Genomic DNA, 24,102 nt, shown 5'->3' with positions numbered 1-24,102 from the left:
CTGACTCTGAAAAGTGATCACGGCAGATGTTGTTCCCTGCATAACGCTGAAGGGACCAAAGAGCTTTGCTGTTGGGAAGACAAAATGAGGCTTTTTTCTGCCTTGATGTTAAGCTAACAAAGACTATCTTGAAACACCTAATTCAGTCTCTCAACAGACTATCAAGCAAAGTTTATTACTCATTGAACTTGCAATAGAAGGATGGTCTTAACCCACAAACACTTAGCAGCAGTGAAATTCAAACCTACCCCTGCGAAGAAATTGGAGCACAAACCCAGCACCTTAGACCACCCAGCCACACTCCCAACACCTTACTTTTATCAGAGAACGCCAGGTTCAGCTCTTGGTGTCCGACGCTTGAAAAACGACAGCACCTTCGTTTTCCGAGATGTTTCCTATCACTTCTTTGTCAGCTCTGAATATAGTTCTTCTTTGGAGCAGGCTTCAGACCTTTTATTTAATGTATAAAGGAGGGCGCATTCCTAAACATGTAATTCCTGTTTTAGAAATATTTGGGTGGTGTGTTTTATATAGTATTCTGATTGTATTCAGAATAACAGTATTCTGATTGTATTCTGTAGACCTGTGTAGCAATCGTACTGGATGTGACATGGATTCTGAAATGTTTCTTGAAAAGGTATTTAGGGTTGCTTGAATCTATAACAAAAAAAGTGACCCGAAACTTCCTACAGATTCAGCCATTCAAAATGGGTGGGGTATTTCGTGGTATAAATTTTGAGCTTTTAAATTTAAACTGTGTATTACAGCATGTTAATCATCAGTCATTAAAAAGCTGGTATATTTTATGAAAGCAAGATTGCTCAGTTGGACAAAAGTACACAACCTACCTTTATCAGAAATATTTATGCATTAAAGCCTTTACCGAAGATATTACTAATAGTATTAATAATGAATGACTTTGGACAAGCTGTAAACTCAAAGTATAATTTCTTTAGCACATTTGTACAAGCACTTGGAATCTGTCCAAGCCCTACTTTGTCAGGCATTCTCTTTTACTGCAATGGACATAAAAACTCCCTTGCTTTTAACAGAGCGTTTCATAATTTCTAACTACGAAAATTATTTAAACTGCGACACTTATCATTCAACCAGAGCTCAAAATATCACAAGGATCCTCAAGAGCACAGCAAAGACTGTATTAAAAGATACTTGTATCAGATACATGAGAATCCAGGCTTTTTTATCAACGCTTTCTTTTCCGTATACCAGATATTATGGAACCACTTCAGTAGGATGTCAGCCAGCCAGATTCCAGGAATCGGTACTTTAAAGAAAAAATACATACCGGTATTCCATTTCTCCCTTAATATTTTCAGCATCGAAGTCTTTAACTAACATGTGAAATAGCGTGTTAAAAAGTGGTAGTTTTAAGCTTTTCTGCTAATATAATATGGAATCGCGTATCTAAAGAAATTAATAACGATATGATTATATTCGTGTACTGCGATTTCTTTGAAAAAATAGAATAGCAATATTATGGACAATTAATTGACTTTTATATTTCTAAATATCACAACATGATCGAATTTAAGTCATTTTGATAACAATGAACAGTCACCTATGTGTTACAATATAAACATTTATATTGATTTAAATCGCGTTTTGATTTAAATCGCAAACGCGTGTTTAAATATATGTGTTTTTTGATTCACAATCAGACAAATGCAACATAAATTGATATATTTATCTTCTAGGTATCTTAATAAACTTTCAGCATAGCTTTCTCCCTGTTTAGATTTATTTTTCTTGGGATCTTGGGATCAAACGTGGAAAGATTAGATTGTAATCGTTTTTATTTTTTAAATCCATTTTAGAAAAGTGTAATCTATACTAAAAAGCTGTACACCACCTTGCTATAAAGATACATATTGTAATACTTTCGGGCTCGGATAGGACGGACACAAGAACTCAGACTCAGGAAATAGCAGTATAACCTTGTTCATGCAGTGGCATGTTACATTATTAATTTGGGTGTCTCCTCTTGCCAGAAAGCTCTAAATTGCATTTTGAGTGCGGTTTTTGACTTTTTTTAAATTGCAACCCATAAATAAAGCTGATACTGTTTAGACTTTTAATTATTTTAAACTGTATTACAGCAGCACAATGCAACGTAAATTGCAAAAATGCACTTGGAATCTGTCCAAGCCCTACTTTGTCAGGCATTCTCTTTTACTGCAACGGACATAAAAACTCCCTTGCTTTTAACAGGGCGTTTCATAATTTCTAACTACGAAAATGATTTAAACTGCGACACTTATCATTCAACCAGAGCTCAAATCTTTCCATGTTTGATCCCAAGATCCCAAGAAAAATACATCTAAACGGGGAGAAAGCTATGCTGAAAGTTTATTAAGATACTTAGAAGACAAAGATATCAATTTATGTTGCATTTGTCTGATTGTGAATCAAAAAACACATATATTTAAACCCGCATTTGCGATTTAAATCAAAACGCGATTTAAATCATTATAAATGTTTATATTGTAACGCATAGGTGACTATTCATTGTTATTAAAATGACTTAAATTCGATCATGTTGTGATATTTAGAAATATAAATTTGTTTGGTGCGAGTGAGGTTTTATTTAATCTCTGACCCAGGGAAATGTTTTATTTTTTCAAAGAAATGTTTGTTGAAAAAAGAGTTATGACTCCAGTGGGATTCAAACACACAGCATGTGAGGTAGGAGTCAGGAACCTAACCCACAGTGCCACCAGCAAGGTCACATGCAGAGTGCTGAAAAAGCACTACAGAAACATTATCAACAGACAATGTACAGCGTGTACTATTCTTGTGTTGCGGTACATGAATATAATTATATCGTTATTAATTTCTTTAGATACGCGATTCCATATTATATTCCCTTTTAATCAAATTCTAAAAGTATGCTTGTTGACTCCCGTATCACATTAGTTAAAGACTTCGAAGCTTAAAATGTTTAGGGAGTAATGGAATACTGGTGTGTATTTTTTATTTAAAGTACAGAGACCAGCCATATACTGTATGTTTATGTTCCAAAATTAATATCGTTTATGGCCTTCACACGCGTTACAGTATGCTCCTATTCTTTTTATGCTCAGGTACTAAGATTTCCCTTCAGTGGTAAAATTACATATGAATATTCAATGCTAAAATGGGCACAGTAAAGACATTTACTGTAAATCTTTCTACGACTGACCAACGGACTACGAGTGCCCCTGTTGGTCAACCAATCACATACCGCGGTATTTTGCGTCATCGCGCGTCACAATGCGCGACGCCGTAGCCAATTACCTCCGGTATGTGTCTGTACTGCGCACTTTGAATGGCTGCATCTGTACCTTCCAATCACTGATGTCGCACTCCCTAAACCTTAACGTGATGTTTTGCAGATGTGCAGTGTGCTTTTACTCCTGTATTAAAAATGACCTCTGTTGTCGGGCGGAGTTGAAGGAGAACTAACTGGCAGAAAAAGTATGTAACGATAAAATGTTTCTACACTTCAGAATGTCCCTTTAAATCCCTGCTCACACACGTCGGTGTGGGGAGCGGGCAGGTAGAGAGCTTTTCCAGAAACTCATGATGTTTCTCATGGGGTGTTACCTGCAGTAGTATCTCTCTCCACGCCTTTGGACAGAAAAGAGTGGCTCCAGTGCAGGGTAAGGTCAGAACAGCTGGTCTGATTGTCTTAGAAAACAAGAAATTAAAATCAACAGGGAAATTGAACAATACAGAAATCAGAGCAGTATACAATAGGAAGCAAGCAAACAAAATGCTCAGCAAAATCGTAGTTGAGTAAATTGGTGTAAAAAAAATATTTGTAAGCAAAGGAGAGCCCGTGCTGCGTGTGAAACACATCAATAGTTCAGCATTTCTGAAACGTTTAATTGAATTGACAAAGAAATCCTCTCCTTAAACTTCAAAAAAGGATTATCTGTGGAGCCAGCAGGCGTAACACTGCAGTTGCCCATTTCTCACAGGTGTTTGAAGTTGTGGATAACATTTAGTTAAACCTAATAACTGGTTGGGCCACCCTTAGAAGCAACAACTGCAATCAAGCGTTTGGGATAACTGGCAATGAGTCTTTTACAATGCTGTGGAGGAATTTTGGCCCACTCATCTTTGCAGAATTGTTGTAATTCAGCCACATTGGAGGGTTTTCGAGCCTTAACCGCTTTTTTAAGGTCATGCCACAACATCTCAATCGGATTCAGGTCAGGACTTTGACTAGGCCACTCCAAAGTCTTCATTTTGTTTTTCTTAAGCCATTCAGAGGTGGACTTGCTGGTGTGTTTTGAACTTGAACTTGAACTTTATTGCCATATGTAACCGGTACTGGTACAATGGAATTCTTACTTACAGAAAGTCTCTCGATTGTAAAACAAGTGTAAAAAACAAGACAAAGTGCAAACAGTGCATCAAGACAATGTACAAACAAACAATAAACAATGTGCAAGTAAACATGTAGACAGTTTGAATGTAAACAATACAGACGTGTAAACAATGACTGGAGATGTGCAATAGATAAGAAATCATAAAGAGGTAGATGGTGATGGTGTAGGCGTGGTCCGAGGGGGATGGCTAAATTTGTTCGCCAGTCTCACTGCTTGTGGATAGAAGCTATTGAAGAATCTAGTGTTAAGTGTCCGTATGCTCTTATATCTCTTGCCTGAGGGCAGTGGGGTGAAGAGCTCATGCCCGGGGTGGTGACTGTCCTCTGTGATGGCCAGAATTCTACCACGGCAGCGGTCCTCATATAGCTGTTTAATCTCGTTAAGACCGCAGCCGATGATCTTCTGGGCCATATTGACCATTCTCTGTAGTGCCTTTCTTTCTCGCGAAGAGGTGTTACCATACCACACAGTGATCCCGTTGGTGAGGATGCTCTCGATGGTGCAGCAGTAGAAGTTCACCAACACATGTACTGGCATCCCCCATCACTTGAGGCACCTCAAGAAATAAAGGCGCTGCTGAGCCTTCTTCATGATAGAGTCAGTGTTCACAGTCCAGGTTAGATCTTTAGAGATGTGAATTCCCAAAAACCTAAAGCTGGTGACTGTTTCCACTTCCGTTCCATCAATACTGAGTGGGCTGTGAGTGTATGGCCTGTGTCTCCGAAAGTCCACTATTAGCTCTTTCGTTTTCTTTATGTTCAAGTCCAGGTTATTGCTATGACACCACCTAAGCAGCTGTACAACTTCATCCCTGTAAGTGGACTTGTCATCATCACTGATCAGTCCTATTATAGTGGTGTCATCGGCAAACTTAATGATGCGGTTGTTGCTGTGTCTTGCTGTGCAGTCGTGAGTAAATAGGGAGTACAACCTTGGACTCAGACAGCAGCCTTGTGGGGTTCCAGTGCTCAGGGTGAGTGGTGTTGATGTTTTATTGCCTATCTGCACCACCTGTTGTCTCTCAATAAGAAAGTCCAGCAGCCAGTTGCAGACAGAGTTGCACAGACCTAATCCCCTGAGCTTTGTCACCAGTTGACTGGGTATGATGGAATTGAATGCTGAACAGTAGTCCACAAACAGCATTTTTCACATACGAGTTCTTAGTGTCCAGGTGTTCCAAGGTTGTATGCAGAGCCAGGGAGACAGCATCATCCACTGATCTGTTGTTTTGGTAGGCGAACTGCAAGGGGTCCAGGGACTCTGTGATGGAGGAGTTGATGTGTGACAACACCAGCTTCTCCAGACATTTCATCACCACAGATGTTAATGCTACTGGGCAGTAATCATTCAGGCATGTCACTTTTGTCTTTTTGGGGGTTTGGAACAATAGTGTTTTTTTTAAAGCAGGTGGGGACCATGGACTGTGACAGGGAGGAGTTAAAGATGTCAGTAAACACTGTGGTCAGCTGGGCTGCACATGTCCTCAGGACGTGAGGTGGTATCCCATCAGGCCCTGCAGCCTTACGGATTTTCACCCTGCTCAGAGTCTTCTGCACGTCCTGCTCTGAGAGTTTCAGAACAAACTCACCCTGCACACTTGGGGTCTTCTCAGCATTGCCCATGTTCAGAGCATCAAAGTGGGCATAGAAGTTTGCCCGCTTTGGATCATTGTCCTGCTGAAGAACCCAAGTGCGCTTCAGCTTGAGGTCACGAACAGATGGCCGGACATTCTCCTTCAGGATTTTTTGGTAGACGGCAGAATTCATGGTTCCATTTACCACAGCAAGTCTTCCAGGTCCTGAAGCAGCAAAACAGCCCCAGACCATCACACTACCACCACCATATTTTACTGTTGGTATGATGTTCCTTTTCTGAAATGCTGTGTTACTTTTACGCCAGATGTAATGGGACACACACCTTCCAAAAAGTTCAACTTTTGTCTCGTCAGTCCACAGAGTATTTTCCCAAAAGTCTTGGGGGTCATCAAGATGTTTTCTGGCTCATCAGTGGTTTTCGTCTTGGAATTCTGCCATGCAGGCCATTTTTGCCCAGTCTCTTTCTTATGGTGGAGTCATGAACACTGACCTTAACTGAGGCAAGTGAAGCCTGCATTTCTTTGGATGTTGTTGTGGGGTTTTTTGTGACCTCTTGGATGAGTCTTCGCTGTGCTCTTGGGGTAATTTTGGTCTTTAGAACTGGCTTTATAAACTTTTCCAGACTGATAAATCTCAATCACTTTTTCAGACAGGGCCATGTAGGTTTAATTTTTCCCTTAATAATAAAAACCTTCATTTAAAAACTGCATTTTGTGTTTACTTGTGTTATCTTTGTCTAATATTTCAATTTGTTTGATGATCTAAAACTTTCAGTGTGACAAACATGCAAAAAATTAGAAATCAGGAAGGGGGCAAACACCTTTTCATACAGCTGGCTCTGTGGCGCAATGGAGAGCGCGTTGGACTTCTAGGCCTTGATAAAATGAAGTCATTCAAAGGTTGTGGGTTCGAGTCCCACCAGAGTCATGTATCATTTTTATTGAACCTTTCGAAATCCCCTAGGGATTGGTGTTGATCAAGTCAAATACAGGACTTCTTAAGAGTCCACAATTGAAAATGAACCAGCAGCCACAAGAAAGAAATTAGCACTGGACTGTGATCACATCACTCCTGTCCTGGAGTCCTTGCACTGGCTTCCTGTCAACTTCAAAATCCTCAAGCTCAGCTATAAGGCTCTCCATGGCTTGGCACCTCAGTACCTGTCTGGGTTATCGCCCTACTCCCCACCTCACAACCTTCGCTCTTCTAATTGTGTTTTCCTATCTGTCCCCCAGTCCATCTGGACTACACTCTATGGGTGACAGGGCCTTCTCCTGTTTTGCCCCAAAGCTCTGGATCTTTATCCCCAAGGATATCAGTCACCTTCTCTGAACTCCTTCAAATCCAGACTCAAAACCCTCTTCTTTAGAAGAGCTTTTAATGCACTATTCTTTACCCCTCTGTTCCTACTGTATTTAATACCACCATCTATTGTCTCCTCTAACTGTGTATTCTCATCCTGCTTATCTTGTGTATTTTTTTAACTTTATTATTGTCATTCTGTAAAGTGCTTTGAAAAGCCACCTTTAAAAGCGCTATATAATGTCAAGATTATTATTATTATTAATAATGAACAGTGCATTTAACACTGAGCACATGTGGTCCTTCTTTGCAAAGGATTGCAAAGGTTGGGAATTAGCTTTTCACTCGTGTTGTTGAAGACCGTATCCTGGCTGTGTTGCAGGAAATGTCTGGATGCCATCACCGGATCAAGGAGAGGATCAGGGTTTTGGGAAGTCTTTTTGATGCCTGACACTGTGTGTTTCCTGGTTGTAACGGGTGTCATTCTGGACCTAAACAACAGAGAACACCATTGAAATCGCTGGACTGCCTAGCGGACACTTTGTCGCCTTCTTCTGACCTGTAATTAATGTGATTCTCTGAAAACGTGGCACGTTGTATCTGTGCTACCTTTACGGAGGGTGACCACACTCATAAGGATCATAGATTCGATCACAAGCATCTAAAAACGAGAATGAGAAAATGACATCACGCTATAAGGCTGAATGGCACGAATTCTCCTGTTCCTTCTGCAGCAAATGTGAGTTTTTTTGCTTCTTAACACTGAGATAGTTGGAGATATTTGGCAGCTGTGGGATTCCAACTCAACCCTCAAAGAGACTGGAGCTTTAATCCAGCTCTAAACTAAAAACTGGGTGACTTGTAAGGGCTGGTAGGAGAGGAAAAGAATAAATGCTTCTTTTTTGGTCTTTAGCTACTAAAAGAAAGGAAAAAAATATTTGATTATTATTTATTCACCAGTTGTTTTGATCAAATTATTGTAACGCAGTGCCATATTAAGGTATAATATGTACATGAACGTCATGTCTGAGTCGATGATGGCAGCTGAGTATCGCTGGAGGACAGTTCATCATGAGTGGGTAAGCCTGCATAATGAGGGAGAAGAGATCAGCCTCTCTGATGCAGTGTCCAGTGACACTAACCTTCTGTCCTACTGTTCTCTGCTAATGTAGAGGGTGAATGCTTATTTAGGTGAATGTAAGGTTTCATTCTTGTAAAATATTTCCGAGCACTTTTTTTGTTGCTGAAAATTAATCTTGTGTATTTGAATGAATTCCGATATTGTCACCTAATTCTATACATTGTTTCATCAGACTAGAACTTTTATAGGAGCTCAATTGCATTTATGAATTGCATAGTGATAGTATTTCTTTCCGTTTAAATACTTCAGTCAAAAATGTAGAGAAGGTGCTCCTGTTTTCACCATTATAAGAACTGTGATGCACCAGTAATATTTACTCTCACAAAAGTATTGTAATTGTATTGTTCTGTTCTGTAACAATCTTGAGTGACACAAACCTTCTGTTTTACTGCACTACACTTCTCCAGAGGCCAGTTCAGCACACAAGGATCCTCAGTCAAACAAACACTGCAATCGCTTGATAAAAGCCATTCCTCATCCTTTCTCTTAGTATTGGTGCAACTTTTGTATGCAAAGAAGGCGATTTGACAATGAAAGGTGCAATCATCTTAAAGAGAGTCTTCATGAAGGCATGCACAGCTTAAGGCACATGAAGCTGAATCCGTGAGCTGATTGACACAAAACAATGTCACTTCACATTATCCGCAAAGCTGTTTTGCTTGTCTGACCACCTCTTCGTACTTTACAGTGAGCGCATATATTTCAGTTTCTTCTTTTGTATTTTCCTTACTATTTTACTGTCCCTTTCCCCCATGTGGAGATGTATCCACTGCCAAAACTGCTGTCTGATTATTTAAATTATCTGTAAAACTGTAACATGACTTCATCTAATTGTAAATTTATAAGACAGTCTGTGAGACATTTGTGAGAGTAGCTGAATCCCAGGGCTGGTGTGGAATCACACACAGACAGGTCTTCTGTGTGATCTGAATCCCACTGCCCAGAGCTACAGACTGGTCAAATGGTCACTATTGTAGACACGACCATCGGACAATCGGCTACAAATAATCAATATACTGATCATATTGTCACTACTGGTGTTTATTACATAAATACTATATATAAATAATAAGATAATTCCACACTCATGTGTGTTATAAAACATTTATAAACATTTTGGGAGGCTGACATACAGTAAAGAAAGTAATACTGAAGGGCTGGAAGTCCTGGAAAGCGTTAATAGAACCTTCTTGCTTTCGACCTGGAACAGAGCCCACAACTGCCAGATCAGTGACCCCTGAGCCCAGTTCACAGAGAGGAGAACCAGGGGCTCTTCTATGTCTCTAAGAGGGCTGGGAGGAAGTATAAAAGGGGGAAATGTGACATGAGTCCAGGCTGTTCTGTCTGATATTGTTCATGTAGCAGCACTGATTGTCTGAATATCTTCTGGTTCTGGATTGTGAGGATAGAGAGCAGTACGGAGTTGAGCTTCTGTCTGAGTGTGAGTCTGAGCAATGAATCTGACTGAGAAAAGAATAATGATTTTTTATTCTGCCTGAGAATTTTCCTGATAATTTTTCCTGATAATTTTTCTTCTTTTCCAAGTGGTGTTACATCCCCTTCAGATACTCTACACAGACTGCCAGAGAGAAGAGGAGCGAGAGATGGACAGATAAGAGCACACACAGCAAGAGACACATACGTCTTGATTTACTTTGAAGCAAGTGTTCATTTCTTTTCAGGAACAAGTTGTTTTTGAACTTCAAGAAATTCATACAACTTCTGAAAGATAAAATACAAATCTTGCTTCTCAGGACAGAAGAAATGCTGCAAAAAAATGCCAGTGATTTGTGAAAAGCAACGGGAATGTGTCCCTGTGCAGCTGTTAAACAAAGGGCTGGTGGGTCAAACGCACTCAGGGACGCGCTTCAGATTGTGATGATGTAAACATAATCTCTGCTAAAAATTGAAGGGATTTCTTCGCAAACCCTCTTGAATGTTGCAGGAAATCTTCGTGTTTTACTCGTGTGCAACTAAAACAAGTAAACAATTCAGTACCTAAGTCAATGTCCAAGAAAACCATCCTCACGTGTGGAATTTTTCTTTAACTGGCTGTTGGGAGAATTCATTTATACACCCGTTGTATCCTTAGCAAAAATATTTTAAAATTAGAACACAGATTTGTTGGAGAACTTGACAATCCTTGACAATCATTATTAAATGAGCATTATAGAAATGTGCGTTGATATTTTTAATATGTACCTTAATTGTAATATATATATATAATTGCTTTGATATGGATGTTCATTTGAAGGAATTGAGGAAACCATGAAGGATCGCAGAACAACCAAAGATACATTTGGGCATCTGCTATTGGTAAAGATTAACGAATACAGTAAGTGTGAAGCTTGCACATACACGAGAGAAAAAGATCAGTTTAAATTCACTTCATTAGACTGACGGTGTGTATAGCAATGGATGGTTCCGACACATCGACCTCTGCGTTATGGGCCCAGCACGCTTCTGCTGCGCCACTCTGCTGACAGCTGTCATAGTGTGATTCAACACAACTGCTCTATCTTTGCTTTCTAAAAGTGCGCCCGAGATGAAAAGTTTCAACGGCAAACACAGACGTCACTTTGAGCACTTGGTCTTTTATAGTACGAATCATCACACGCTGCTCTACATGGGCGTGTCTTCAAGATCGTTGAGAACCAAACCTTCTGCTTTCCGAGGCAACTGATTCTTTCCTTGTTAATTCACAAATCTTCAATGGGAATCAGTGAAACGAAAACAAAACACATGTACACACTCGCGTCCTAGCCTGAAAGAAAAATGATGGAAGCATTTGAGAAATAACAAGAGTAGTCTGAACAGCTCCAGTCTATCAACTGCTCTACAAAGTGATCGCTACTTCCACACCCAGTTTATAACGCTGAAAATGATTCAGGAAGCACAGCAAAGTTCTAAAAGCAGTGGTTGAAAAGCGTTTAGATACATAAAATGACAGTTTCTCAAAAGTAAAATCTTCAGCTTTTAAATATTGTCATCCATATATTTTCGTTTTTCTCTTTTTTACATAACACGCTTTCGAGAAATAGACTGTCTTGTAATGAAGGCTGCATTAGAAAATGTGTGTCTAAATTAAAATCGGGTTTATGACTTCTGCGTTTTTCAGCTTTCTTAGCGCTTGGGTCTCGATTCAGATATTGCAATGAAAGCAACAGGGGAGTAAGTTTTCCTTTTCTAAATCAAAGGTGATCTGCTCACAAGGAAGTATAAAAACTTCAGCGTTTACTTTTTGAAGACCGCAAATTGTCGAAACACTATTGCTTCATAAGCTAATAAGTAAGGTTTCTGAGCACGCAACTTTACTTGCCCGCTGAGTAGAGTTTAAAGCAACGGCAGCAGAAGTAGCAGTAATAGCAACAACGTGGTTAGAGTGTCACAATACACTCTATGAAATTATTGCGGCTTAAGATCGTTTTGTTCTGTTGAAGCTGCCTACAGGCTCTGAATTGCTGACATTGGCTGTGATCTTTTTTCAGGTTTCATGAAATTCTTCACATATTTGAAATATTTAATTCGGGTTCGCCTAATACACGGTGCAAACCGTACCTGCAGCAGAATGCTGTGGCACATGAAGCCGTTTTGTTTATCGGTTGTAAGGATTGAGGAGCGTACTACAAATCGAGCAAGCGAAAAGAAAATTAAACAGGAGTCACTTTTTGGATTGCTAATTCATTGTGCTCTGCTCGTCTAGGTTCAAATCCTATCCTTGTCATGGTTAAGGCCTGAGACGTGTGTGTTTTTTCTAAACGGTGTTTGCATTTGTTTCCTCTTTACTCCTGTAAACTCAGGACTTTTTTTCCTTGGTGGCAACAATACGCTTCTGTAAATGGTAGACTCTGCTTTCAAATGAGCTGCACCAGGCATTCGGATACAGAAGAACACAGGGATTTAAAATTCAGGAATATGAATGGCCAATTGCTTACAGCTAGGGTTTTTACGTTTTCTTATTTAGCGATTTGTGTATCAATCTTTTAACAATTCATTAAAATGCTAACAATATGTAAAATCAAAACAACAGCACCGTTAAATGCTGGGGAGACAGGTAGTTTTTTTTTTCCATCAGATGCCAATCTCTAATGCTGTGTGTGAGAGCTTACGTACCTTTCCTTTTCTCACATTTTCTGACAACTATTCCAAAGGGGCACCCTGTCAGCTCCTAATACTTTTTAAAAGTCTGCCTGCATGTTTGATTATTGTCGTTTTATTTAGAAAAAGTTCAATATTGATCATAACTAAAGAAAATTAGGATCACGAATAAAAAAGGGCTGAAGATGCGAGTCGCTCTTGAATCAGAGCTGGGCGACACGGGCTTCTGTTCTGATATGATTGTACGAGAAGCAGGAGGAATCTCTTCTCTCCTATGGAGCATGAGCTGAATCAGGAGTGAGACATTTCGTATGCTCGTGCATATGTTAACACATGACCTACATCGTAAAACTAAATTAAAAACTAACATTAAGTTGTCAAAGACATTCATTTATATACAAACAAGAGACAGACATAGTAATGATTCTACATTAACTTGTCCTGCACTGATCAGACTAATTGAAATGTATGAAAGCCCGTTTCCGCCAGGGAGTTACAAAAAAACGCGCTATGGTATGGCAGAATTCCGACTAAGTAACTCAGAATTGCGACTTAGTAACTCACAACTCCGACTTTATATCTCACATTTGCAACTTCGAAATAGCCCATATTTCATTGTCTGTCCTTTTGTTATTGTAACGGATTCGGATTCTAGCTAGCAAGACCTGGGTTTGAGCCAATAGAGTGAGGCACGAAGTAGGGTGGGAGCGGCGAGGGCACAAGCCCTAGAACCCGAATTCGTTACAATAACAAAAGGTCAGACAATGAAATATGGGCTTTTCGAAGTCGCAAATGTGAGAGATAAAGTCAAAATTCTGAGTTTTTAGGTCGCAATTATATGATTCTAAGTCACAATTCTGAGATACCATAGTGCGTTTTTTTTACTCCCTGGCGGAAACGGGTTTCCATAGGTTCTCAGTGCTGCGAAGCAAAAGCAATCTCTGGAAAATCAGACAAATTATTATCAGATCATGTCAAAAGCTGATCAGTATTTCTTAACTGGGAAGCAAAGAAATGCTTGTATTACACATTTTAATATGACATGCAATTACACATGAAAAATAGTAAAATTATTTTCATTGCGGTACGTGTTGATAGAACAGCCCCCTCGATAAAAGAAAGTGTGGACGGACGTGTCGCATGTTCCGTACTCTGTCTGACAGCGAGTTTAACACACTGTCCTCGGAAATTAGAAACTAATTGAACAATAAATGAATCTGAGCAAATTTTACACGTGTGGGTGATTTAATTCTGTCGAAATTGCGTGGAACTCCTCCGCTGAGGTCAGATACACACGGGAAAATGTTCAGGCGGCTTCACGGAGTCCCGCCTCAGACTGAAATCAGGTTCTAATTAGACGCTGAGAACAATCCGGATCTCTGTATGTAATTGATTGTGTTGATTGAGCGGTAGTGTGACCAGGTGTGCGGTAGCAGGTCCTGCCAGTATAAAAACCTAGTCACCGCGTTCACACTTTATGCTTTCTTGCTTCAACAGTTTTGTGGTTTACTTATTTTACTCCTGTAGCAATTGAGCGGGACGTTAATTTGGTGATGCGCTCGTTTCTCTTTATGCTGTGCCTGTGCACAGGGGCCGGGCTCCCCGCACTGGTTTCCGCCGGGCCGGCTGGCTGGGACTCTCGGGAATTGGCGCTCCAGGCCGACCTCCCGGCTCCTGGAGACGCAGCCCAGTTGGAGGACTTGAACCTGGCAGATGCGCCCTCCGAAGACCTGTCTGCAAGCGAGAACGACTCGCAGTCCTTGGCTCCCGACTTTCGCCGCCTTCCCGTGTCCAGAGACGCGTACTCGCCCTACTTCGACAAGGAGAAGATGAAGCCCGAAGCCGGCAGCCGCCCCTTACCCGCCTATATCAAGAGCGTCCTGTTTCCTCCCCAGCGAGGGCGGCAGCCGGCTCGCCCGGCCATCGGGGGCACCCGAGGAGTGGCTTTGTGGTGTGACTCCAGCAGGATGTATGTGAGGGTCAGTCGGCTCCTGTTCGGCTTCAGCTGTCGGCCATAGGAGGTGACCTTGGGCAACTGCAGCGTCAGCCGAACCACACGCAGTTACTTCTACTTCATCTACGGGCTTCACGAGTGCGGCACCGAGCGATCGGTAAGCAGGTCTTCATCTACAGGCAGTGTATCGACGTGAGCTGTAGGGCCAGTGTCGGGGTTGCCTTTCCTGGGAATATCCCTTCCTCTGTGACCCTGCAGGTTGTCCAGGGCCGCCTGGTGTACTCCAACACTCTCCGCTATGCCCCGCCCTCCTCCAGTGCACCTGTGCTTCGCTTCATTCCCTTCTCTGTGCCGGTCAAGTGCTCCTACAACAGGTAGGCAGGGCTCTGCTGCTGAGAAGCCGCTAGGAAAGTGTCCAGATGCCCCTCATCCCCTCTGTCCTGCAGGTTCCACTACTCCTACAAGGTTGGCTATGTCCCCACGTGGGCCAGGAGAAGGACTTTCTTCAAGGACCTGAAGAACAAACACAGCTTTGTGCTACTCACCACCAACTGTAAGCTCCTTGAGTGAGTGGCTCCTCCTGCCTGCAGGGGGTGCTGTGTGCAGGTGTAATGCTGCCTCTCTCTCTCCAGCCCGCTGGGTCTGGCTCTCTCCCAAGGATGAGTACTTCCTGGGTCAGCCCATGTACTTCCAGGCCACTGCCTACTTTGCCACAGCAGAGCAGAGGCTGTACATCCACTCGTGTTACGTAACGGAGAAACCAGACCAGCACTCCCAGCCCCGTTTCCCTGTGATCGACAACTTGGGGTACGGCCCCTTCTGGGAGGAGAGGTGGGCAGGAGCCCCGAGAGCCTGCAGGGGTTCATCCTTGTCCTTGTCCCCAGGTGCATGGTGGACAGCAAGGCAGATGGCTGCCTGTCCAGGTTTGTCCCCTCCAAGCAGAAGGCTGTGCTCCGCTTCACAATTGATGCCTTCCTCTTCCAGAAGAAGCTGTCCAGGAAGGTGCTGCTCTCAAAGGCTGCTCAGCCTTCTTGCTCTACTGATCCATGGTCTGCTTTCACATCCATGATCTAGATGTGAACCAGACTGTGGCAGCTGTAGTGCCTAGAGCTGCCAGCTTGCCTTCACTGATGGCAGAAGGTCCTTCTCTGTCCCTCTATTGGCCTTGATCCCTTAATGCTGTGACTTTCCCTCTTGCAGCATGAAGTGACTGAGCTGTACATGCACTGTGTCATGGCTGTGGCTCCTGCTAAAGCAACACCAGGGACCAAGTCCTGCACCTACAACAGGGAGGCGAAGAGGTACTTCTGCAAGGAGCCTGCTGAGGGTGCTCTGGGACATGCCAGGTGGAGGCCTCACCTGTCTTCCTCTCCTCCAGGTGGGAGGAGCTGTATGGTGACCATGAGGTCTGTGCCTGCTGTGAGTCCAGGTGTGCTGGCAGTTGGAATGAAGGTGGGTCTGGTTCTCTATCCCTTGTGGATGCATCTCTGCTCAAGAGACAACCATGCTTGGACAACTGAGGAATGATCCCATGCTGGACAAAGGGACTGTTTAGATGAGTAGACTGTGGGTCTCTGGGTATAGTGGATCCCTCACTCCTGGGTGCTGCTTGTCCACAGGTACCAGGAGCCTGGTGACCAGCAGTCGGATGGCTGTGGCACCAGTAGAAGCTCCTCTGGATGTGGGAGCTGACTGGACTGAGGATGAGGAGGGAGACCCTCAGAGCTCCAGTGAAGATGCAGAGAGCACCAGTGAGGATGTGGAGGGAACAGAGGACTTTGGAGATGTTGGCCAGTGGACAGGTAGGGTCTGGCAGGAGGAGCTCCTGTAGGTGTGGTGTCCTGCAGTTCAGCTGGATTGTTCTCCTTCTTTCTCCCCAGGTGCCTGAATGAAGGCTACAGCCTGGCCCTTGTGACTCTCCTGCCTCCACTTGCCTTGTAATGGCAACATCTCAATAAAGCTGTGAAAGACCTTTCTGCCTGCCCTTGTTTCTTTATGGTTTGAATGGGGTGGAGGAATTCAATGGAAGTATTTGTGGGGGTTCCCCTTTCAGGAATGCTTCCTGTATTGCTGCCAATGAGGACTGAAAATGGCTGGAGTAATAAAGCGTTGTACTGGGGGAAGATGGCCGCACTATTCCTTGGGCAGGGCAGTGTGACTTTCTTTACTGTGAGAGAGACGGAGGTGTTCAATATACTGGAAATCCTCCTGTTTCCGAGATGGGTAGTGCTTATGGAGTGTGAGTTGCTACTGTAGTGCCCAGTAAGAGTGAGATCTGGTGTCCTATTCTAGGCTGCACAAACTGACTAAAAGAAACGCAAGGAAGGGATTGTCAACAGGGGCTTGGTGTAAAGTAGGCCTTCCCATCCTTAGCAGAGGAACAATACTGGTGCACAAACATCAGTGAATAATTGTGCAGTTAAAATCTGAGATCTTGTCTTATGGGTGTTGGTTTCACAGTAGTGGTATTGGACAGTCATGGGGAAGTATTAGGATTGAGACTGGACATCCCAGTACTTGACTGGGAAGGCGGGTGTTCACAACCACTTCTACCAGCAGCACAGACTGTGTAGATTGGGACTGAACGCTTACTACACAAAGCCTCTCCCCTGTTTCAGTGTCCCATGTCATGAATTTCAAGTGAATCCTAGTCTTCCTTTGTGCCTACCTATAATCTGCACAAATCCTGCTGGCCCACTAACACTGTCAATTCTTAGCCCTACTGCAGTGCCCTATTAAAGCTTCAAGGATTTAGGATAAACTATTTTATATAATGGTTCTGAAGGTGGCTTCTCAAAGCACTTGAAAGAATTACAATAAGAATACACAGGATAAAACAATTCCAATAGATTGAGGAGAAAAGTAGAAGCAGAGGGGTAAATAATGGAACCAGTTCAGTAAAGGCTCTTCTACAGAAGAAGGTGTTGAGTCTGAATTTGAAGGAGTTTAGGGAAGCTGACTCTGCTATCCTTGGGCAGAGAGTTCCAGAGCTTGGGGGCATAACAGGAGAAGGCGCTGTAGACGGGCTTGGGGGACAGTTAGGAGACCAGAATTAGAGTGAAGGTTATGAAGTGGAGAGTAGGGTGATAATAGATTAAACTGCAACTGAAATGTGAAGGCACGTTCTACAGTTTATGCAAGAAAGGGTAATGTTAGGCTTTTATGGGACGGGGGTAATGGCAGCACTTTTGAGGACCGTTGGTACAACAGCAGTGCTCAAGGATTCATTTCTAATATTGAGGACAATGGGTTATATACCCATCGTTATTACCAAAGGCTCAGAGACCTTTTGCTATATAAAAAGACTCCTTTCCACCACTAATTTATTCAGGTTTGGTTCATTTGGGTTTTATCAGTTAAACATTTAATATTGTATGTCAGTTTGTTGATGCCTGTATATCACAGTGATCTGCACACACACCTTTGACTGAATATAGGCTGCCAAACCTCTCCAGCAAACTTATGTATCACGGTAGGTACACAAGAAGTTTATTTGTAATAACAGGGTTGTTGGTGCCAGTAGTCAGATTGGGTCAATTGCAAGGTAAGAACAGCATCACATTAACTGGAGATGTTCCAGAGATTAGCATGCAGCTCTGTACGCCAGATTAATACCGATTTGCAACTCGCTCGTCTGCTGACTTTAGTCCCCTGCTCAGTAATCACAATTGCAATGAGCCCAAGGAAACAGCTGCTGCTCTCTAGAGGACACTACAGGACAGGACTAAGTACAATTTCTGCAATAGACTAAGCAGTTTAGTGCCAAACTAATGGAACACTGAATCCTATGGGACAGTTCCGAATGTAGTAACAGCTTAATTCTGAAATAATATCGTAAACACCTCGTGATCTTAAGAATCTGTCGCTGTTAAAAAGTATTATAATAATAAGCTAAAATTGTACTGCAGCCACAACACAGTGGACTTGCAGCTCCTGTCCTGATCATACAGAAAGATGTCATCACTATAATACCTGTTAACAAACAGCGCCTGCAGTCTGTGAAAGAGAGCTCTGAGGTAAATATTCCTTGCAGGGAAGTGAACTGTAAACAAGGCAAATACATCACTCAGATGAGGAGCAACGACTGTTGCTAAAGAAAGTGAGCGAGGGTACACCTACTGTATAGTAGTTCATCCACAGAAATTCAAACATAAATTTGTGACGCACCAGAGTACCGCAAAGCTAGAAGCGTGCCTTCAACTGGAGTACTGTAGCACGACTGTTTATTTTTTAAAGTAATATTAACTTATTCCAGGCGTTCATCTGGTTTAAGAATACAAATCGATGCCTTCAAATAGACCTTTAACAGTCCTTTGATGTAGAATTAAGAAAATGGGGAATTATTTGATCCCATTCTTAATCCAGTAGTTTATGGACAGGCACTCTCAGCGGACTGTGCGCAGGAGTGATGGGTGATGTGGAATTCTATGGGCTCAGTGGGACTCTGGGAGTCAACTCAGGGCTCTGCTGTAGATTCCTGTAGAACCGGTGTGAAATGATAGTATCGTTGGCTGGTGTTGTTAATGTAAAGTTTACTGGTACGTTTCGGCCAAAACATATTTTCTTTCTTCTTTTTTTTCAGCATGGAATAAACCTATTACTTGTTCCTTTGCAGCCCACGCATGCTGACGCAGCTACCCACCTGAACTACAAATTGTATGTCGGCCGTTCCGTTACACTATATTGATGAATCGTACAAGATCATAGGATCTATAAGCCTGAAGACTTGTCTTGTACAGTGCCCTGATAAAAATCAAATTAATTCCACTAATTTTTATGGAATCCCATTTCCGGTAGTGAGGCTTCCATAGTACACGGATGGAATAGTGGACGGTGGGCTTTTAAATTCTTTTTTTATTTAAACACCAGAAATACAAAAACAAAGACAGAATATGAAATAAGATACAGAAATAGACACTTCACATCCAGAATAATTCACAATTATAAAAGCTGAAACTTATACTTTTTAAATATTTCCATTGTATGTCCTTTTTTACTTAAAAAAGAAACTCTTCTTTAGCTCAGCTGGCAAGGCCTGGGTTCAAGCCAATGCAGTGAGGCACGAACTAGGGTGGGAGCGGCGAGGGCACAAGCCCTTGAACCCGAATCCGTTACAATAACAAAAGGACAGACAATGAAATATGGGTTATTTTGAAGTTCCAAATGTGAGATATTAAGTCGCAACTACGAGATATAAAGTCGGAATTCTGAGTTTTTAAGTCGCAATTCTCAGTTACTAAGTCGGAATTCTGAGAAACCATAGCGCGTTTTTATTTTTACTCCCTGGCTGAAACGGGCTTCCATAGAAATGGTCAGATTCAGAGCCACTGCAGTTCGTGCTAATTAGAACAACGCCAGAACTGAACCCTCAGCACCGTACTGACTACTGAGCACAAGATCAGCTGCTCTCCAGCTTTGTTTCGCACAGTTTTGCATTGCTATTGAGCTCAGAGGAGGAGCTGATCTTCAGACAGTCAGATGCGTTATACATTACGTCACTGGCCCTAATCTTACGGTGCTCAACTGCACCATAGTGACCTCAGCGCCACTCCTAGTAATGCGTCGCCCCCAGCCAAAATTGCTTAGTAAAAAAAAACGTTTTCTATACTGTCTGTTTAAAAATATTATATCTTTAAAAATGACAAAGGGTTTGTGTGTCGCGCTAAAGTTTCGATTCATTTCGAATGCAAAGAAAAAACATTTTCTTCCAAGAAATCATAAATTTGTCTCATCCTCCATATTATAATTCTCTCTTGTAGTAGTAAAGCATTTTGAGTCAAACCGAACAATATATTAAAGGAACAAGTAATAGGTTTATTCCATGCTGAAAAGAGAAGAGAGAAAACACAACGTTTCAGCTGTGAAACCTTCTTCAGGTTTGTTTTCTCTCTTCTCTTTTCAGCATAGAATAAACCTACAATATTACTTGTTCCTTTGCAGATACGCATGCTGACGTAGCTACCCACTTGAATATATTAAACGTTTCATCTATACGATTAACATAATGTTCTCCTCAATAACTACAGTAAATGACAAAGCCTTAGAGCCACAGAGAAAAACAAATTGCATTTAAAGTAATTTTAAAGGCTCGAGATAACATTGCACTATAAACGCAAATGTCTGTCTTCTTTGTGGCGCTTACTTTTTGTTGCTTTAGCAAATTTCATGCAGTTTATTTCTGACACAAGACATAACAAGCTTGTGTATTCATGACAAAAAAGCAAGGCAACAATTTATATCGGCCTTGAAATTGAAAATTGTTAAAAAGTGAGTTAAATGCAGATATAGTAAATATATTTTCTCATATAATGGTGTGTTTTTTTGTCTAAAAATCCTTCATGAATGGTTTAACAGACACCTTGCATAATTAAAAAAATATATATTTACGAATTTTAACTTTTTATACAGTAAAGTTTTGTTGTGAACATGAGCCCTGTTTATCGATGTCACCAACACAGTTCTGGATTTTATTCTGCCTTCCTACGCACATATGAATTTTCTTTCACACAACAGCTCGCATGTATGGTAGCGTATTAGCGCCAGGGATAAAAAGAATGATGTTGGCTTTTAAATGATAAACCATTTGCGTTTATACAAAATCACAATGCGTTGTCGCAGACATTGGGACATACTCTGTTTAAACACCTGTCATTTTCTCTTATATTGGCTCCTGTGCTTCGGTCCATTTGAGAGAGAAGACACTGAAAAAGTCTTGTGAAAGTGGATTTTGCACCTGCGCCAGTGCTGTAGTGGTCTCATACAGACACCCATACAAATCCATCAAACGTTGGAAGCTCTGGAAGGCAACGTAAAATATTGCTCTGTCCGTTGGTGGATTAGGTATGCATGCTACATTTCAACGTAAAATGCAATGTAAAAAGATCAAATTTGATTCAAAATCGATTAATGTAAAAACCGATAAAGCTCATGTTTTTTATCTAGTTTTATCTATATCTATATCTAGTTTTTCAAAGGTCTTAAAAAATGTTTATCATGATTGTGAAAGTTCGAGAAGGTGTACCAGCGCGTGCCTTTATATCGCCAGCTTCAGTCTCGCCTGTAGCTGCGAGAAGGTTAAAAGCGCACAAGTGATCTGTCTTTCGTCCAAATAATTGCTGGAGCAGCAGGACGTAGAGCACCATCCAGCAGCTGTAGACGATGTTCGAGGAAGAGCTAATTCTGTTTTCAGCACAGGGAGCAAGAATGAGCTCAGTCCGGCTCCCAGCAGAATCCATTCTGGTTTGGTTGCTGTCAGACTGTGCATCTGAGGCTTTTTGGATCGCAACGTGAAAAAAAAGAACAAAAAACAATTGCTCACATCGTGTTACTTCTACCAGAGGATAGGAAGATATCACTTAAAAAAATCAGCAATTAATATTTGGATCCGTGGCCTCATACTAATTATTTAACTATCAGATTGTGTTTCTGCAACATTTCGTGCACAGTATGCCGTATTCAACAATAAAACAACAGTCACAACGAGGCCTTTACACCCAGTCTGGGGTATTTTCCCCTTTTATATTTTTGCCACTTTATATCGAACCTGTTATACTCCCAGAAGTGCGCAGTAGCTTCTACTTAATAAAATATACAATTCACCGCTGGTATAAACAGATGTGTGCCATGTCTGCTTTTGTAAGCATTTGTTTCAAAAATAAGTTCACAATATGTTAAAAACACAAAAAGCACAAACTTAATAATACAACGATACAAAATCAAAACCAAATCATAAAGCCAATTAAGTACCTATCCTTTGAAAACAGAGAACACCTTTATATCTACAATAAAAAAGTGACATTTGTATCTACTTTTGAATTACTGTACAAAGCAGACAGAGTATTCCCTGAATTCAAAGATCAGATCTTGGCCAAAACAAGACAATCAGACGTGAGCTGAATTCAGAACAAGAGCCTCTGCTTCGTCGTTTATTGAGCTTGTGATCAAAGTCTGAGTGGAAAAAGATCGGCTATTTTAACTGTTTGAATGAAATACACAAAGGGTACCTTCCTTCGACCCAGTGTCAAACCAGCAACCTAAGGATTCCCTCTTGTTTCCACTACAGTCCTCCGCTCTACCAACTGAGCTACCAACAGATGTCAGGAGATGCTCTCTGGCACATACTGTCCGATGTAGTGAAATGTTCCGGATGATTTAAATCCCAGATCGACATCGTTTCCAACTCGTTTCCTTAGTCTTGTTTACCTTGAATTTAAGCCACATACCAGGATTCTACTGTATAAACTTCCGGAGATATTACAAAATGTTTGATGGAGCATCAATCTTTCCAGGCGGAAATTGACTCCTTTTCTTTCTCGAGGGATCATATTAAACATTTCATTTGGATCGAGAAGAGGATCACCATGAGACACAAAACAAACAGTTTCATTCTGTCTTTATTAGAATCTGTATTACAGCTAATGAATGTAAAGCCTTTAGTATGCGAGAGTGAGAGTTCAGTTATGCCAGGGAGTGTGAGAAAAGAGAACTGAAATTTAGTAAATTAATATTTAAATAGAGCGTAAATCTTCAAAGTGTCACTGCAAAATTATTACAGGAGTCTACCAGCTGCCGGACGTACTTGTTTTGGGACTATTTCCAATAAGTACCGCATTAGTAGTTGTGTGTCCTTACTGGTATCTTTTAAACATTCGGTTATATACAAACGGGACAGAGACACAGTGATAATCTGATTTTAACATGTCCTGCATTTTAACTTACTGAACAGATAAATTGAAATGTTCTGATTCAGAGCCCCTGCAGTTCGTGCTAATTAGAACCACAACAATACTCCTGAGTCCTGAGCACCACACCGAGCAAAGGTTCAGCTGAACTCTGACTTTGTTCAGCACGACTTGTTGTTGCAGTTGAGCTCAGAGCTGGAGATGATCTCCATATTCTACCACACTAACTAGTCCTAAACGTAGTACACAGTACACACTTTTTAAAAACAATTTAAAATATTACACAAAGGCTGTAAAGCACACTCTAAATCGATCCGAATATTTGATTTCCGCGATCCGTTTAGGCAACATTAGGCAACGTGGCGCTTCTCCAGCAAAGCATTTCTCAGTTTTGTGAACTACTGGTGCTTTTAACACACCAACTTACACAACTCGTCAGGATGGCCGAGTGGTCTAAGGCGCCAGACTCAAGGACTCCTGTCTTTCCATTGCTTGGGTGTTCTGGTTTCTGAATAGAGGCGTGGGTTCAAATCCCACTCCTGACAGCTTTTCCCTCTCTTGCATTTTTCCTGTCTTCTTGTACTCGCTGACAACGACAGAAAGAAGAAAACGGAGAAACAGGCTTGCGGGCACATGATGGGCAGGGAAATGCTTCGTGAACACTTCAATGTGATTAGCAGAAAGTCAAATAGGCTTCGATTTCTCCCTTAAGAACTGTTTGGGGTGCCTGTAATCGAGTAAAGATTTACGGTCAAGGTATGCATTCAAAGGTGAAAGACCGAAATATAAATCCAGAAGAAGATGTATTAAAACATATTGTTTTCCTTGCGGTTTCCCCTGTATTTCATTAAATGTGGCATTGTGAAATCAGCCTGTAGCCCTACGGAATGCAGCCACTCTCCCGGTGACAGCGGCAGGAGCCGAGAGGATTAAATCA

General features: G+C 41.6%; 2 non-coding genes across 2 annotated transcripts; both read left to right on the top strand.

The window, feature by feature from the left end:
- Nucleotides 1–6,823: 6,823 nt before the first annotated feature.
- Nucleotides 6,824–6,916, top strand: trnar-ucu (transfer RNA arginine (anticodon UCU)). The gene is made up of 2 exons: nt 6,824–6,860; nt 6,881–6,916. It is a non-coding gene; the product is annotated as a tRNA-Arg (tRNA).
- Nucleotides 6,917–23,599: 16,683 nt separating this feature from the next.
- Nucleotides 23,600–23,710, top strand: trnal-caa (transfer RNA leucine (anticodon CAA)). Its single transcript has 2 exons — nt 23,600–23,637; nt 23,665–23,710. It is a non-coding gene; the product is annotated as a tRNA-Leu (tRNA).
- Nucleotides 23,711–24,102: the final 392 nt, after the last annotated feature.

Source organism: Lepisosteus oculatus, chromosome 14 (genome assembly GCF_040954835.1).
Source record: "Lepisosteus oculatus isolate fLepOcu1 chromosome 14, fLepOcu1.hap2, whole genome shotgun sequence".
Classification (NCBI taxonomy): Eukaryota; Metazoa; Chordata; class Actinopteri; order Semionotiformes; family Lepisosteidae; genus Lepisosteus; species Lepisosteus oculatus.
The sequence above is the reverse complement of the archived record's forward strand: the minus strand, read 5'-3'. Positions and strand labels throughout refer to the sequence as shown.